General features: G+C 41.2%; 1 long non-coding RNA gene across 1 annotated transcript in view; it reads right to left on the reverse strand.

The window, feature by feature from the left end:
* Positions 1-16,183, reverse strand: part of LOC138821411 (uncharacterized) — a 31,383-nt gene that overhangs the window by 14,197 nt on the left and 1,003 nt on the right. The window lies entirely within an intron of this gene.

A 16,183-nucleotide genomic window follows, 5' to 3' on the forward strand; every position in this document is an offset into this window, starting at 1 on the left:
GGTCCCGTCGTGGGGCCTGAACTCTGGGCCTAGGCGCTGTCCCTCAGCTCTTCAGCTCAAGGCTAGCACTCTACCACTTGAGCCACCACGCCACTTCTGGCTTTTTTCTTTTTGCTTATATGGTGCTGAGGAATCAAACCCAGGGCCTCAGGCATGCAAGGCAAGCGCTCTACCACTGAGCCATGTTCCCAGCCCCAAAATATATTCATTTTAAGGGATAGACTTATCAATAAAATATTACATACCTGGCTGGGAAGTTGGCTCAGTGGTAGAGCGCTTGCCTTGCATGCCCGAGGCTCTGGGTTAGATTTCCTCAGGATCCCATAAGCAAAAATAAAAAAGCTGGAAGTGGCGCTGTGGCTCAAGTGGTAGAGCACTAGCTTTGAGCTGAAGAGCTGAGGGACAGTGCTCAGGCCCAGGTTCAGGCCCCTCGATGGGACCCCCCCAAATATATATATATATATATATATATTATATATTATATATTATATATATTATAAATTATATAATATATATATATATTACATTCCTTTTAATACTCTGCTACAGTATCTCAGGGAAATAAAATGTAGGTCTATTCATCAACTAAATACACAATCCTTTCCCATTAGCTTTTATTAATAAAGGAACTACAATTCAGTCATAAATAGGCAAATTATTACATGATTTGAGGATTAGGATGAAAAATTTGATACATAGCAGAGGTATATGATGCAGTAAAACCAGCTGGTTTATATTTTGGTCATGTGTGAACTGCCCATAGAGTAAAAGGAAGAACTTTTAGTGATGGAAGTTAAAATAAACTCTATTTTGGAACTTATTTTTCAAGAGGAAAAAGGGAAAGTATTTCAACAGAATTAAAGAGTACCAGACCCAATGAAAGGCTCCTTAAATCATGGAGGCTCTATGTTTGCTGTGTAGAAACCTCACCCCTACTTTCCCATAATCCCTCTTCCTAGAAATGATTCAAGAATTCATAGTACTTTTCCAACTCTCTCTTTCCCAGCTCTCCCTTTCCCAACTCTCTGTCTTTCCCAGCTCTCTCTTTCCCAGCTCTCTCTCTTTTCCAGCTCTCTTTCCCAGCGATCTTTCTCACTTCTCTTTCCCAGCTCTTTCCCAGGTCTTTCCCCGGCCTTTCCCAGCCGCGTGGAGGGCCAAGATGGCCTGGTGCCAGCCAGAACAATGACTAAACCTACCCCTTACCTGAATACCAAGTGCTTGGTGCTGTTCTTACTCAGCTACCTCTTTTTAAAAATCTAACATAAATGGTGTCGTGACTCGGATAAAGGGCTTAAAGTCAGGATAGGTGGGATTCCTCTCTGTTTTTTTTCCTCTTTTTTCTTTTTTTGCTTGTTTTTCCCTTTTTGCTCTGAGGAATACCCACAGTTCTGATGGCCTTTTGCGAATTGGTCTGTCTGCTGTGGACACATCACACCGATACCATTACTGGCCTTCACATCCACGTCCACACCACTTCTCTACTCTGGTGAGTGAAATTACTCTCTACAATTCTCAGTTGCTCAGTCTCTGTCCAGACATGGCACCATGCCAGAGAGCTCCTACAGCCTTTAGCTGAAAGGCCGCTCACCTCTGAAGCCGAGGATGCTTGGTTTTGGGACATGGCCTTTTTTCTCTAGAGGGCTCTTGGGGAAGTCAGGATTCTGCTTCTGCCTGGTGAGCTCTGGGGTGCTGTGAAACCCCTTTGAAATGCCTCCTGCACTCCCTGGAAAGCCAGAGAGCCTAATTTTTTGTCATTCTCAGATGTACACACTTTTTGCTACTTCAATGGTAAATGGTCCGAAGTCAGTTTAATTTCAGGCTCTCTTTGCTCTCTCTCTGCCATTCATGTCCACCTTCCCTATCTCTCCACTTCTCTTTTCTACAACATTTTGGCTTGTGCCCTGAAGAGTGTGATGCAGGCTGGGTCCTGGGGAACCCCTCCTCTAGGTTCCCTCTCAAAGGCTAGCCAATGTAGGCTTGATGTATTTGTTCAGGGTTTCTTTGCATTCTTTCAGAAATTCACCGTCTTTAGTTCGCCATCTTGGCCACATTGTGACCCTTAAACTTCCACCAAGCTTACTACTCCATCCATCTATTCTAAGGTGTCTTGCTAATAAGTTGCTCTTTTTCAGGCCCTGGTAAGTGAGGCCCAACCATCTGATGTGCTTTGTTACCAAAGATGTATACACACTATTGTCAATGCTTGATAGGAAATGTACTCAGTATCTTGCCCATGTAATTGTAACCCCTCTGTACAGTATTTTCACAATTAAAAAAAATTCAGGTTTTGAGTTTTGCCTTTTTTGTTTTATGTTGAGTATTCTACTACTGACTACGTGGTTTTAAAATACTGGGCCTATCTGTGCTAAAATTTTCATCACATCTAACAAGTTTAGTCATTGCAGAATATTTGTTGGTCAATTCTTGATAAGGACCAGGTAAGCTCTATTCTCTATTCTATTTGATCTCCTTGTTGACTTATTTGAAATAATAAAGGGCCTTTGTGGCAAAGATTGCAGTTCAAAGCCAGCCTGGGCTGAAAAATCCCTAAGACTCCATCTCCCAACTAACCTGCAAAGAGACAGGTTGGAAGCATGGCTCAAGACTCTTATCTCTAACCAGCCAAACACTGGAAATGGTACTGTAACTCAACGTGATAGAGCACTAGCCTTGAGCAGAAGTGCTCAGGGATAGTGCCCAGGCCTTGAGTTCAAACCTCCTTGAATACCAACTGTGACAAGCCATCCCAGCAACGAGCACCTAGACTCAGCCAGTCTGGGGAACAAGGGACCATGGATAGGTGTAAGAGGAGATGTTGTCAAACAGCTGCTTTGTGCCTGCCCTTTCAAAATTAACCACAGTTGGGAGGTCGATAGAAGTAAGAAGCCTGCCCATCCAATGTCTATACCGGTCTACGTATTAACTGAACAGGAATTTATATTCTTGTCTTTGTCACTTGACTTATCCTCTACCTAGTCGCCAGATGTCATAAGTAGCTAGGGACATTTCGACCAACATTTTCAGCCCCAAGTCCTTCCTCTTGCCATTTATTTGCTCTCTAGTATTTTTTTCCAGCCCCTCAATGCGTCATGAGACCTCTCCAGAGTTCACCTAAGAATTCACACCACCAAGGGACAGCAGCTGCTCACTGCCTTCTCTGGGAGGGGACCAAATTTCAGACTTTTATCCCTAATGTCAATGCCCCTTGTCAGCAGGAAGTAGCCAGAGAGAATCCGTGCCCCATTTCATGATTATTAAAAGACTGGAATGTAAGGTCTGCTCCTGGATGGAGAGCAAAGTCTCCACTGAGTACCTGCATTACCTAGGCGCCTGGAACACCTGGAAGAGGTCACATTTGCATTCACTGAGGTCACATCTGAATTTGATGTGGCCACACCTTTCTCCACCCATACCCCAGATAAGGCCTAACCCAGGCCCAGATGCTCTCTTTCCCAACTCTCTCTCTTTCCCAGCTCTCTCTTTCCCAGTTCTCTTTCCCAATTCTTTCCCAACTCTTTCCCAGGCCTTTCCCAGGCCTTTCCCACGCCTTTCCCTGCCTTGTGGAGGGCCAAAATGGCCTGGTGCCATCTTGAGTAAACCTACCCCTTACCTGAATACCAAAAAAAAAAAAAAAGAATTCATAGTAGTTCTTAATCTAAAAACATAATATGGACAGGTTTCTCAGCAGAGGAAGCAGGAAAACCCAGACAGCCCTTCCAATATTCCCATGTGGTGTTTCAAAAATCACTAATGATGAAGGAAATGGTGGCCTTGAATTTCAGGAAGGCCATTCAGTGGGCATGAGGGGTTTATTTAGATTCATTCTCTTAATTTGTGTACTTTTGGCATTATTGGCATCTGACTCAGTGTTTCATTCTTGATAATCAAATGCTCTACCACTGTAGCCCTGCCACATCCCTTTGTGTGATGCTTTATGCCAAGACCAGACATTCTGTTATCCTCCTACTTGCATGTCATGCCACACTGCGATGACAGATGCATGCCACCATCCTCAGCTTTTCAATTTTTTCCCCATGCTATCCTGAAAGGTCAATGCTCCTGATTTTAGCTCTTCCATGCAGCTGGGATGAAATTTTTATTAAAAACAAAATTAAGAGCCTAAATTTGGTTTTTAAAATGTTCAATACATGTGTTACAATTTTCTCCCAAAACATAAAATCCTGTGCTTCTAACTTTAAAATACTTAGCCAGCTAAGGGGTATTATGCATTTTGAATGCCTAACAACCACCCCAAAGTAGGCTGGCTACACACATGCCCATCACATCTATGTTCATGATTTGCCCAATAGTGACTGCTCTGACCCTGAGCCCCTTCACTTTCTCACAGTCCATCTCTAAGCAATTCTCAATAAAATCTGCACGTCAAGTACCCCATTTCCCAAACCCTACCTGCATCATGACATATAGAACCCACCTCACCTGAGAACCTGCAATTGTTCTCACCAAATACCTGGCAGACTCACCTATGAAACCACGAGCCTGGTTTGGTCATTCACTTACATAACAACGTGACAGCTTCCTGGCTTTGTGGAGGGAACCTACACTGAATCATTGTGAAATAGCAGTCAAAACCGTGAAATCAACAACAGATACATGCTTTGTATCTGGTGAAAGACTGTGCTCAGGGAAGACTCAAAACAGTCCCTCCAAACAGACAATTCACTATGACAAGTGTAGTGACCATTGGATTCACAATCCTGTGTGCACATACTGAGTTGGAATCTCCTTCTCTACAGGCTTGATAAGCAAATAGTCACTACACCCCCTAATATGGTGACACCTTCTCTGAAACCATTTGAGGTCTGAGCGACATGGGAAGAATTGGACATGGATCAATGGAAGCCACTGCACAGCCCAAAGTTCCTCAGGGGTCTGGAAAGGGACCTCTCCTGATGGTGAAGGATATCAAGGCCTTTCTTTCAGGAGCCAAGGCAAGATAACCCTGACTTCTCTGCAGGTGCAGACACTTACTTTGAGATACTCTCGCTGAATGACACCACCACACAAGTGGAAGAGTGAGGTCTCCAGAGAATGCACTTAGGGAAGAACAGTTGCAAATCGCACCATAGGTTGGATCTGACAGGAGCCTGCTGTTCACTGGCACCGAGGTGACAGGATAGCATCCCATTTTCCAGGCTCTATGGTAGCACAGGAGGGGGGCTCTGCCTTGGAATGCTCTGTCCCCCATACTTTATTGGTTCAACAGATGTGAAATCCACGAATAGAATTCCTCAGAACCTTCTTGAAGGCCCTTGGTGTCTTTCTCATCCAATCGCTGCCTCCAACAGTGACTGGAAGTAGCCTCAGCTTCTGAAGGACCCCCCAGCTTCTGTCTGACTGGTGGCTTCCAGTCAAGCACACAGGCACTGGTCCTTTTCTTGAATTAGATGGGCCTCACTTGTCTCATCTGAGGGCAAGCCACAGAATTATGGCTTGAGTCTGAAGAAGGTCTAGTCACTGCCACCTTTGAGCTGCCATGTGTTGAGGCCACCAGAGACCATGTATACACGACAGTCTCTGAGGACTCCACACACAGAAGCCCAGTTATTCTAGCATTTCAGGTGCCCTGCCAAACACTTAAGGGAATGGCTACAGGACCAGAAGACCAACTCAACAGAACCAGCTTAGACTAACTTGTGATATTTCAAGATCATGATGTTTCCTTTGCTCTCGACACAAGATAATTATGCCAAATGCAAAAACAGAGCAACTGCTATCCTGTCACAACTAAAAGTGTGGTGTTCCCACTATCTGTTTCAGTGGTGCTGTCCTGGGACTGGTTGCTCTGCCACAAATTGGGTGTCTCATGCAGTCCCTGACATCTGCTCAGGAGGTGGGAAAATACAACCACCTACATAAAAGGGAAACAAATCACACTACTTTGGCTGAATTTGAACCATGATCCCTCACATCTCAGCTTTCTGAGCAGCTAAGAGTATACCTACGAACCCCAGCTCACCAGAAAACACCAAGTGTTTATTCTTAATAGCAAAGTGTATGCCCTTAGAGCAAGGCATGCAGGCTGGTGGTGAGGGCCTGGCTTTGAATCCTGGCTTGTTTGATCTCATTGGTAGAATATGGTGGTAATGGGATTACCTTCCTTAGCTGGGTACTGAGGGGGAACTGTGGGAAACTTAACATATTAAAGACATTTGGGACAATGACCAATGTCAATGGTCAATAGACAATGGCCAGGGCGTGTGGGCATGATCAGTTTGAAGGGCAAACATTCTGCAAACAATTCTTATTGCAAACACATTGCCTTCAAAGCCGTTGCATGATTTATTAAAAAGGGAGTAAGGGATGCTAGTCTGGTTCTGGAAACAGACATAACCCAAATTGCTGCCAATTCCTCAGTGAGACCTGGGAACGCATGATCAATAGGCAGAAAGTGGACCACAATATGTGGGTATGGACAAAGTTTGTTGACATATCACATGCTGATTTACAGCATACAGACCTAAAAGTAGATCTTCAGACAAAGAGCAGAAAGTTAACTTTACACAATTTCATACGAACACAGACAATTAGAGGTAATTTTAAGTCAGTAAGCAGGAAGAATTAAACCTTGTCAACAAATGTGAAGTAGCTCCAGTGATCAAAGGTTGCAAAGAGTAAGCAAGGCACAGGTGAGCTTCCTTAGACACACAAAGAGAGTCTCCGGGCATTGTTCTATAGAATTACCAGGGGAGAATAATGGCACTTCCTGCAAACTTTCACCTGAGTCTGGCAGCTGGGCATCAGGCCTTTGCCCTGACATGGAGAAAGGGAAGTCCCTCTTATTTCCCCCAGAGGGAATACATGCAGGCATATGCACCCTCATGGCATGTAAGACTTCAGATGGGGTCATGAGAATCAATGCCTCCAACTAACTTGCCTACTTGGTTCCTACAGCTGTAGAGCTCCACCTTCCTCACACCAACATTTTCTCCTTGTGACTGCCCAGAGACAAGAAAGTTTCCAGACAACTGGAAAGGGTTGCCTTCCTGGAGGTCTCTGATTGGAGAAGAGGCTTGGTAATGAGGACTTCCCATTGGTGGGTTCCAGTGCTGATGTTCTGTGACCTTCCCAAAAATCTTACACCTTCCCTCCCCTACCTTTCAGAATGACAGCACAAAAGCCATTGTAAACACCTGTCTCTACTTTACCCTAACCCACTTTCTTATTTCAAAGGGTAGGGGTTGGGGGCATAAGTTTGCATCAGGAAGCTAAGCCAGCAAACAACAAAATAACTTGAGTTTAAAAAGATCTTAACCCCAGGAATACCTCCCTGAGAAGGAGGAGAAGTGCTTTTATGGACTTCTTCAGAACTATGGTATTCAAAATGGAGTGCTACAGACAAACCAATGGGGTAAAGAAGTAAGATGCAGGCTGAGCATCTCTAATCTGAGAATCTTGTGTTGTGATGCTGTCTCAAGTGAGAAGATTCCACATTGGGCTTCATGTGACTGTGGCCATCAAAACAGGAGCACACTGCTACGGGCTCATGCCTGTAATGATAGCTGAGATATAAGGAAGTCTACAGTTCAGAGCCAGTGTAGGTAGAAAAGTCTCTGAGATTCTGATCCCCAATTAACCACAAAAATGTAGACATGGAGCTGTGTCTCAAGTAGTAGAGCACGAGCCTTGAGCAAAAAGCTCAAGGTAAGTGCTCAGTTCCTTAGATCAAGCCTCAGGTACAACACAAAAGGAAATGAAAACAAAAAACATCAAGGCAGAGGGGGGTTCCGGGAAGATGGCGGAGGAGAAGCTGGAATCTGAACAAGCTCTCACATAGAAAGCAGTTTTAGAGTTCCAGTGAACAGTCCTAAGCCAGAGAATCACACCAAGTGTGCCATCACAGGACAGAGAGTTAGACAAGAGAGGGGAAGCCAAGGAAAGAAGACACATCTGAGCGCTTGCCAGCTGCTGCCTCAGCGGCAGCGGCAGGGTCGCGGCGGAGACCACAGCCGGGACCATACCTGAGCGCTCACACAGAGAGTCCGGGACGAAGGAGCCAGACGCAGCGGGCGAGTGGATTCTACTAAACACCAGCAAGAACCGACAAGGAGCGGACATCTTCATCCTGCAGTTTGCAGACCAGAGACGACCCAGGATCCAAGACTTGGCGTGAGTAGAAGCTCGACGTCCTCACTCTTTCTCAGGGAGCAGAGGAGGGAAGGCCACCCCTCCCCCCTTAGCACCAGTGATCTCCATCTTGGATACCGACAAAGTTCGGAGGATCTGCCAGCTCCAACTCAGGCCATGGAATAAAACGAGTCATTTAGCAGGTCACAAGAACTTAATGGTGAAGTAACCTGCCAGACTCAGCTCCATCCAGGGAAAAGTCAACCAGCTCAGGCGCCAGCCATTGGAGTGCCTTGCCTCACTGGGTAACCAGAGCCAGAGGCTGCCCCTCCCTCTAGCAGCCTCCACAATCAATTGAAAAACAGAAACCCTAAGAATGGCTCCAGGCTGGGCTCTGTGAGTTTTTTCACAAAATAGCCCCAGGGAAAAGCTACTGATTGTTGAAAGGCCTAAACTCTACCCAGAAACTAGCCTCACCACTGCATCCCCCTCTTTTGTGATTCTCAAAGCAGATCACCCTCCCATTAAACTAACCTGGGAGGGGGATCTCAAAATCTTGGGTAAAGCAGAGCATTTTTCTGCCTGTTGGAACAAACTGACTTAAGAAACCAATCAAGCCACAGGACCTCAAGCTGACCAGAGACTCCAACAAGAGGCTGGTTACAGACAAAAGGGAGATACAGGATTCTTCCCAACCCTGCCCCCTCCAAAAAAATCAAAGAACTTTTTTTTTTTCTTCTTCTTCTTCTTTTCTTTTTTTTTTTTTGGTACCTTATATATATATATATATATATATATATATATATATATATATATATATATATATATATATATATATATAAATTTTTTTCCTTTTTTAAAATTTTATTAATCTTTAATTTTTGCCTTTTTTGAAAAAATAATTGTTTTCCAGTAACTTTTTTTTCCTCTTATAATTTTTATTTTAGGAATACGTGAATGTGCATTTTCCTTTCTTTTCTTGTCTTCTTTCTCTTTTTTTTCTTTCTTAACTATCTTTTTGTTTTTTGTCTAGCTCTACTGAACTTCTGATCTTTTTTTCTCCCTTTCTTATCCCTCTCACCTTTTCCTCTCTTTTGATCTTCTTTATGTGACTTAACTCTTGTCCTGCACATCCTCAGATAAACCCGTACTTAACTAGTAGACCCTATCCCCCATTGTGTACACACTTAATCCACAAATTTATTACTCAATTCAAAACCTCTGAGACTTAAGTTCCTTAATAGCAGTACTACCTCTTTATACCGATATAATATTTTAAGCATTTTTTTGAGTTTTTCACTTCTCCTCTATGTCCCTTCCCTTCTGTTAATATACTCACATTCCTCTCTAAATAGATGGTTTTTTGATCTCCATAATAATATTAATTTTTACGTTTCTTTTTTTTTTTCTGGTCTCTTTTCATTTCCCTTTCCCTTTCTTATTTTTCTCTCTCTCTCTACTTGCATCCTACCCAACCTATATCCTGCATTGGGATTAGGACATAGTTAACTCTCCCTGTGCCTCCCCACACCAATCTATTCCAATTTTTTACCCACATCTCTCCCTAACCCTAATAATTTCTGGTTTTCCAAATTCTTCTCTGCGGTTTGAAGCCCATTAACATATGTTGAATAGATGTATCTGTTGAACTAGATTGTATCTGTAGACTATTGACTGTAAAAATGCAAACGTTGGTTGATGGTTGCCTTAAGATAGTGTTCTAGTACAAAACTGGTGCTATTTTCATCTCAAATGGGCAGAGTAAGCCGGAAAAACACAAGAAAAATGGCAAATCTGGGTACCTCAATTCCCAATCTTGATAATGAGGGCTCAGAACAGATAATGAATAATCCAGAGGAGAGTTCCCAAATAGCTCTACAAACACTGCTGGCAAACATGATAAATGAGAAGTTTGACAACTTACAAACGACTCTGTATGAGCGTGATAGGGAGAGAGAGGAGGCATCCCAAAAATTTATACAGGAATATCATAAGCGTGAGGAAGCTACTCAAAAAATGATACAGGATTTGTGTGAACAAATTGAGAATACTCAAAGAGAAATGGAGGAATGGCATGAGCAGGCTGAGAACACTCAAAGAGAACTGCAGGAATCCCATGAATGGGAGGAAAGAGAACTGAAGGAATTCCACGAACGGGAAGAAGCTAATCAAAGAGTAATACAGGAATTGAGAGACCAGGTAGAGAATACACAAAGATCACTAAAGGCATTCATGGAATCCATTAACAAAGAGCTGAAGGAAGTCAGGAAGATCACAAAGGGAATGCTGAATGGAATCCAACAGAAGGAATGGGTGTCCAAAGAAACCATAACCAATCAACTAAGTGATTTGAGAACAAACACTGAACACCAAATTAAGGAAGTAAAGAAATTCATACAAGACCTAAAACAAAGCTTCGACAAAGAACTTGAAGCCATCAAAGCTGACCAATTAGAAGGAAAAGAGATTAAAAACAAAGTAGAGAGTCTTGACAGCAGGTTAGACCATGCAGAAGATCGAATCTCAGGGATTGAAGACAGCCTAGATATTATAGAGAAAGAACATACAACCATCCAAGACAAGTCAAAGAAATATGATAGATCTATTCAACACCTGGAAGACACCATCAGAAGGCCTAATCTAAATAATGGGTGTAGAGGAGCATCTAGAAACAGAAGTTAATGGTCTAGGAAATTTGTTTAACAGGATCCCAGCAGAGAACTTCCCAAACATACAAAAAGATAGGCCTATTCAGATACAAGAAACTTTTAGAACCCCAAATAGACCAGACCAGAATAGGACATCATACCGTCACACTATAATCCACACAGGATCAACTCAGAACAAGGAAAAGATCCTTAAAGCTGTCAGGGAGAAAACGGTAATCACCTATAAAGGGAAACCAATTAGAATCACCTCAGATTTCTCAGCAGAGACAATCAAAGCAAGAAGAGCCTGGAATGATGTATGCCATGCCCTAAAAACAAACAACTATTAACCAAGAATACTGTACCCAGCTAAACTCTCCATCATAACTGAAGGCCAAATAAAAACCTTCCATGGCAAAGAAAAATTGAAACAATACATCTCCACCAAACCAGCCCTACAAAAGATTCTTAAAGATGTCCTACACATAGAAAACCAACAAGACCTCAATAAAGGCCAAAAAACTGCACCCTAACTGAGAATCCGAGAACCATAGGAAGAACCCAGTTTTCACAGCCCCCATGAAGGTGGATAACATGGCAGGAACTCCCAAATACCTCTCAGTCTTATCTCTTAATGTTAACGGACTGAACTCTCCAATTAAGCGACATAGACTGTCTAGTTGGATTAAAAAACAAGACCCTTCTTTCTGCTGCCTGCAGGAGTCACATCTTGCCCGTAAAAAAGAACACATTTTCAATGTTAAAGGCTGGAACAAAATCTACCAAGCAAAATGCCCCCATAAACAGGCGGGAGTTGCAATCCTAATATCAGATAAAATAGACTTCAAATTAAAATTCATGAGAAGAGATAAAGAAGGTCGCTACATACTAATTAAAGGATCTCTCCTTCAGGAGGATATTACAATTCAAAATATCTATTCGCCAAACAATGGAGCACCCAAATTTATCAAAGAAACACTACTTTCCCTCAAATCCCATATAGATCCAAAGACATTAATTGTTGGGGGTTTTAACACACCACTCTCCCTACTAGGTAGATCAACTTGGCAAAAACTCAACAGAGAAACCACAGATCTAAACAGCTGCATAGATCAACAAGACTTAACAGAAATCTACCAAACATTTCACCCAGCAGCATCAGAATACACGTTTTTCTCAGCAGCACATGGAACATTTTCTAAAATAGACCATATTTTACGCCACAAAGCAAACTTGTCTAAATTCAGAAACATTGAAGTTATACCTTGCATCCTCTCTGACCACAATGGAATAAAATTAGAACTCTACACCAAAATCCACCAAAGAAAGTCCAGCATCACACGGAGGCTGAACAACAAACTGCTGAATCATGAGTGGGTCATGGAAGAGATTAGAAAGGAAATTCAAATGTTCATGCTATTCAACAAAAATGAACACACAAATTACCAGCTCCTCTGGGACACAGCAAAGGCAGTACTCAGAGGCAAGTTTATAGCTCTGAGCTCCTACATCAACAAATTGGAGAGATCTGAAACTAACAATTTAATGACACATCTAAACCTCCTTGAAAAAGAACAGCAAGATAAACCCCAATCCAGTAGATGGAAAGAAATAATCAAAATTAAATCAGAATTAAATGAATTAGAATCCAAAAAAACTAGAAAGAATCAACAAAACAAAGAGTTGGTTCTTCGAAAAACTTAACAAAATTGACAGACCCTTAGCAAATCTTATCAGAAAAAGAAGAGAACACACCCAAATTAATAAACTCAGAGATGAGAATGGAAATATCACCACGGAAACAACCAAGATTAAGAACATTATAAGGGAATACTTCTCAAAACTTTATGCTAATAAGTTTGAGAACTTGACAGAAATGGACCTTTTCCTAGCAAATATTGACATGCTAAAACTAAACCAAGATGAGTTAAACTATCTTAACAGGCCCATATCAAGCATTGAAATAGAAACAGCAATAAGAGATCTCCCAGTTAAGAAAAGTCCAGGACCAGATGGTTTTACAGCGGAATTTTACAAGGCCTTCAAAGCAGAGCTCACACCAATACTCCTCCAACTCTTCAATGAAATTGAAAGAGAAAGCTCACTACCCAACACATTCTATGAAGCCATCATAACCCTCATCCCAAAACCAGGCAGGGACTCATCAAAGAAAGAGAACTATAGACCCATTTCTTTGATGAACATTGATGCAAAACTTCTCAACAAAATTTTGGCCAATCGACTTCAACAACTCATCCAAAAAATCATACACCACGATCAAACAGGAATCATTTCAGCGATGCAAAGCTAGTTCAATATACGCAAATCAATTAATATTATTCATCACATCAACAGGAGCAAGAATAAGAACCACATGGTTATCTCAATAGATGCAGAAAAAGCATTCGACAAGATCCAACACCCCTTTATGATGAAGGTTTTGGAAAAATTAGGAATCCATGGAACATTCCTCAATACAATAAAGGCTATATATGACAAACCTACAGCCAGCATTATACTCAATGGTGAAAACTAAAGCCATTTTGTCTTAACTCAGGAACAAGACAAGGATGCCCACTCTCTCCACTTCTCTTCAATCTAGTAATAGAATGCCTAGCTACAGCAATAAGACAAGATGCAGACATAAAGGGGATCCAAATAGGGAAAGAAGAAATAAAACTCTCCCTCTTTGCAGATGACATGATCTTGTATTTAAAGAATCCCATAGACTCCACTCCCAAATTACTCAAGCTGATTCAAAACTTTGCAATGTAGCAGGTTATAAAATTAACCCCCCAAAATCAATGGCTTTTCTGTATGTCAACAAGGAGAAACGTGTGGCTGAAATTAGGAAAGCAACTCCATTTGTAATAGCCCCACAAAAAATAAAATACCTAGGAATTAACTTAACTAAAGAAGTGAGAGACCTCTATGATGAAAACTTTAAAATCTTAAAAAAGGAAATCAACACAGAACTTAAAAAATGGCAAAACCTCCCATGCTCCTGGATTGGCAAGATTAACATCGTGAAAATGGCAATACTTCCCAAGGCTATCTACAAATTCAACGCAATACCTATCAAAATTCCAACCTCATTCTTCAAGGAAATAGCAGAGGCAATCCAAAAATTCATATAGAACAATAAAAGACCCTGAATAGCAGAAACGCTCCTCAACGGAAAGAACACTGCTGGAGGAATATCAATACCAAATTTCAAACTCTACTATAAAGCCATAGTAATCAAAACAGCTTGGTATTGGCATAAGAACAGACCTCAGGACCAATGGAATAGAATTGAAAACCCAGAAATGAACCTACAGACCTATAGCCATCTGATCTTCGATAAGGAAGCTAAAACAATAGAAGGGAAGAAAGACAGCCTCTTCAGTAAATGGTGCTGGCAAAATTGGTTAACTACATGTAGAAAACTAAAGCTAGATCCTTATATATCACCCTGCACCAGAATCAACTCCAAATGGATCAAAGACCTTGAAGTCAAAGCAGATACTCTGAAAACATTACAGGATGGAATAGGAGAAACCCTAGGTCTCCTTGGCTCAGGTCGAAATTTTTTTTTTTTTAAGAAGACAACTTAATGTTTATTAAAATTGAGTATTCACAGTACTACTAAAGGCAGCTTTTAAATTGCTCAATATATACAATGAGGTATATGGAAAATGATGTAGGTACAGAAGGCTCTCTAATTCTGCAAATTCTTTTTGCTGTCTTTGGCAAATATATGTAAGAGATGTGCCTATCTTCAGACTCTGATTTGTTAGCACTATATAAATAATCCCCTTATTACGGTATTTGATGGGAAAGACAGTAGAGATAAACAGATAAAAACAATAATTATTTACATAGCCTTATTTAATGATTATTAATATCCCTAGTGAAAACATAGGACTTCTACCAGTTAAACAGCATTCTAGCAAGAACAAATACATCATCACACAGATACTGTTAAACGAAGATCCTCTTTGTACACCCAAATTCATGAACAGGCCTGGATGGCAGTACATATTGCTCATTTATTATGGATGGATTTCCCATTTTACAAACAAAGCTCTCATTGTGGTTTGAGAATATTTTTTGTATGTATTTTCTGACCCCACAGAAGGCCGAAATTTTTTGAATAGAGACCCGGAAACACAACAAATCAAAGAAAGGTTGGACAAATGGTATTGCATAAAGTTGCAGAGCTTCTGCAGGGCAAATGACATAGCTAGCAAGATCAATAGAAAGCCCACAGATTGGGAGAAGATCTTTACTAGCTATACAACGGACAAGGGTCTCATATCTAAAATATACTTGGAACTCAAAAAATTAAATCCCCCAACAACAAATCCTCAAAGAAACAACTGCTCAATAAATAAGTGGGAGAAAGACTTAAAGAGAAACTTCTCTGAAGAAGAAGGAAGGATGGCCAAAAGACACATGAAGAAATGTTCAACATCCCTAGCCATAAAAGAAATGCAAATTCAAACAACATTCAGATATCACCTCACCCCAGTTAGAACGGCAAAAATCAAGAACTCTAACAACAACAGATGCTGTAGGGGATGTATACAGAAAGGAACCTTACTTCATTGTTGGTGGGAATGTAAACTTGTTCAACCACTTTGGAAAGCAGTATGGAGGTTCCTCAAAAGACTTCACATAGATCTCCCCTATGACCCAGCAATCCCACTTTTGGGCATTTACCCAAATGTTTACAAACAAGACCACACTAAAGCTACCAGCACAACAATATTTATTGCAGCATTATTTACCATAGCTAAGATATGGAACCAACCCCAGATGCCCCTCAGTAGATGAATGGATCAAGAAAATGTGGTATATGTACACAATGGAATTCTATGCCTCCATCAGAAAGAATGACATTGCCCCATTTGTTAGGAAATGGAAAAACTTGGAAAAAATTATATTCAGTGAAGTAAGCCAGGCCCAAAGAAGCATAGGTCCCATGGTTTCCCTTATTTGCAATATCTAGTATATGTATGAGTCAAGCGGAAAAGTTCAAAAAAGTTGATGTTAGGCGAAATCAACACCTAGAGAACTAGTGAAATAATTTTTCTTTCTTGCGATTGTTTCTAACATATTTATAAGATGATTTCTTTGTTGCTTTGTATGTCCCTCCCTCTCGTTATAACCCCTCTTTTCACTATATTTTTTGTTGTTATAATTTGGGGTGTGGAAGGGAAAAAAGAAATTGTTTAAATAGGGATACAAGTGGACCCATTGCAACAATGAGATGTACAAGACCTTATGTCGAAAAATGAACTTTACAATATTGGTGGGGGGTTGGGATGGGGGGAAGGGAAATGGGAGGGCAGAGATGGTAAGGGGATACAAAGGAGGAGGTAACAATGCTTGATAAGAAATGTATTCATTACCTTGCTCATGTAATTGTAACCCCTCTGTATGGAATTTTCACAATGAAAAAA

This window comes from Dipodomys merriami, unplaced genomic scaffold (assembly GCF_024711535.1).
Source record: "Dipodomys merriami isolate MVZ:Mamm:240054 unplaced genomic scaffold, mDipMer1.0.p SCAF_912, whole genome shotgun sequence".
Classification (NCBI taxonomy): domain Eukaryota; kingdom Metazoa; phylum Chordata; class Mammalia; order Rodentia; family Heteromyidae; genus Dipodomys; species Dipodomys merriami.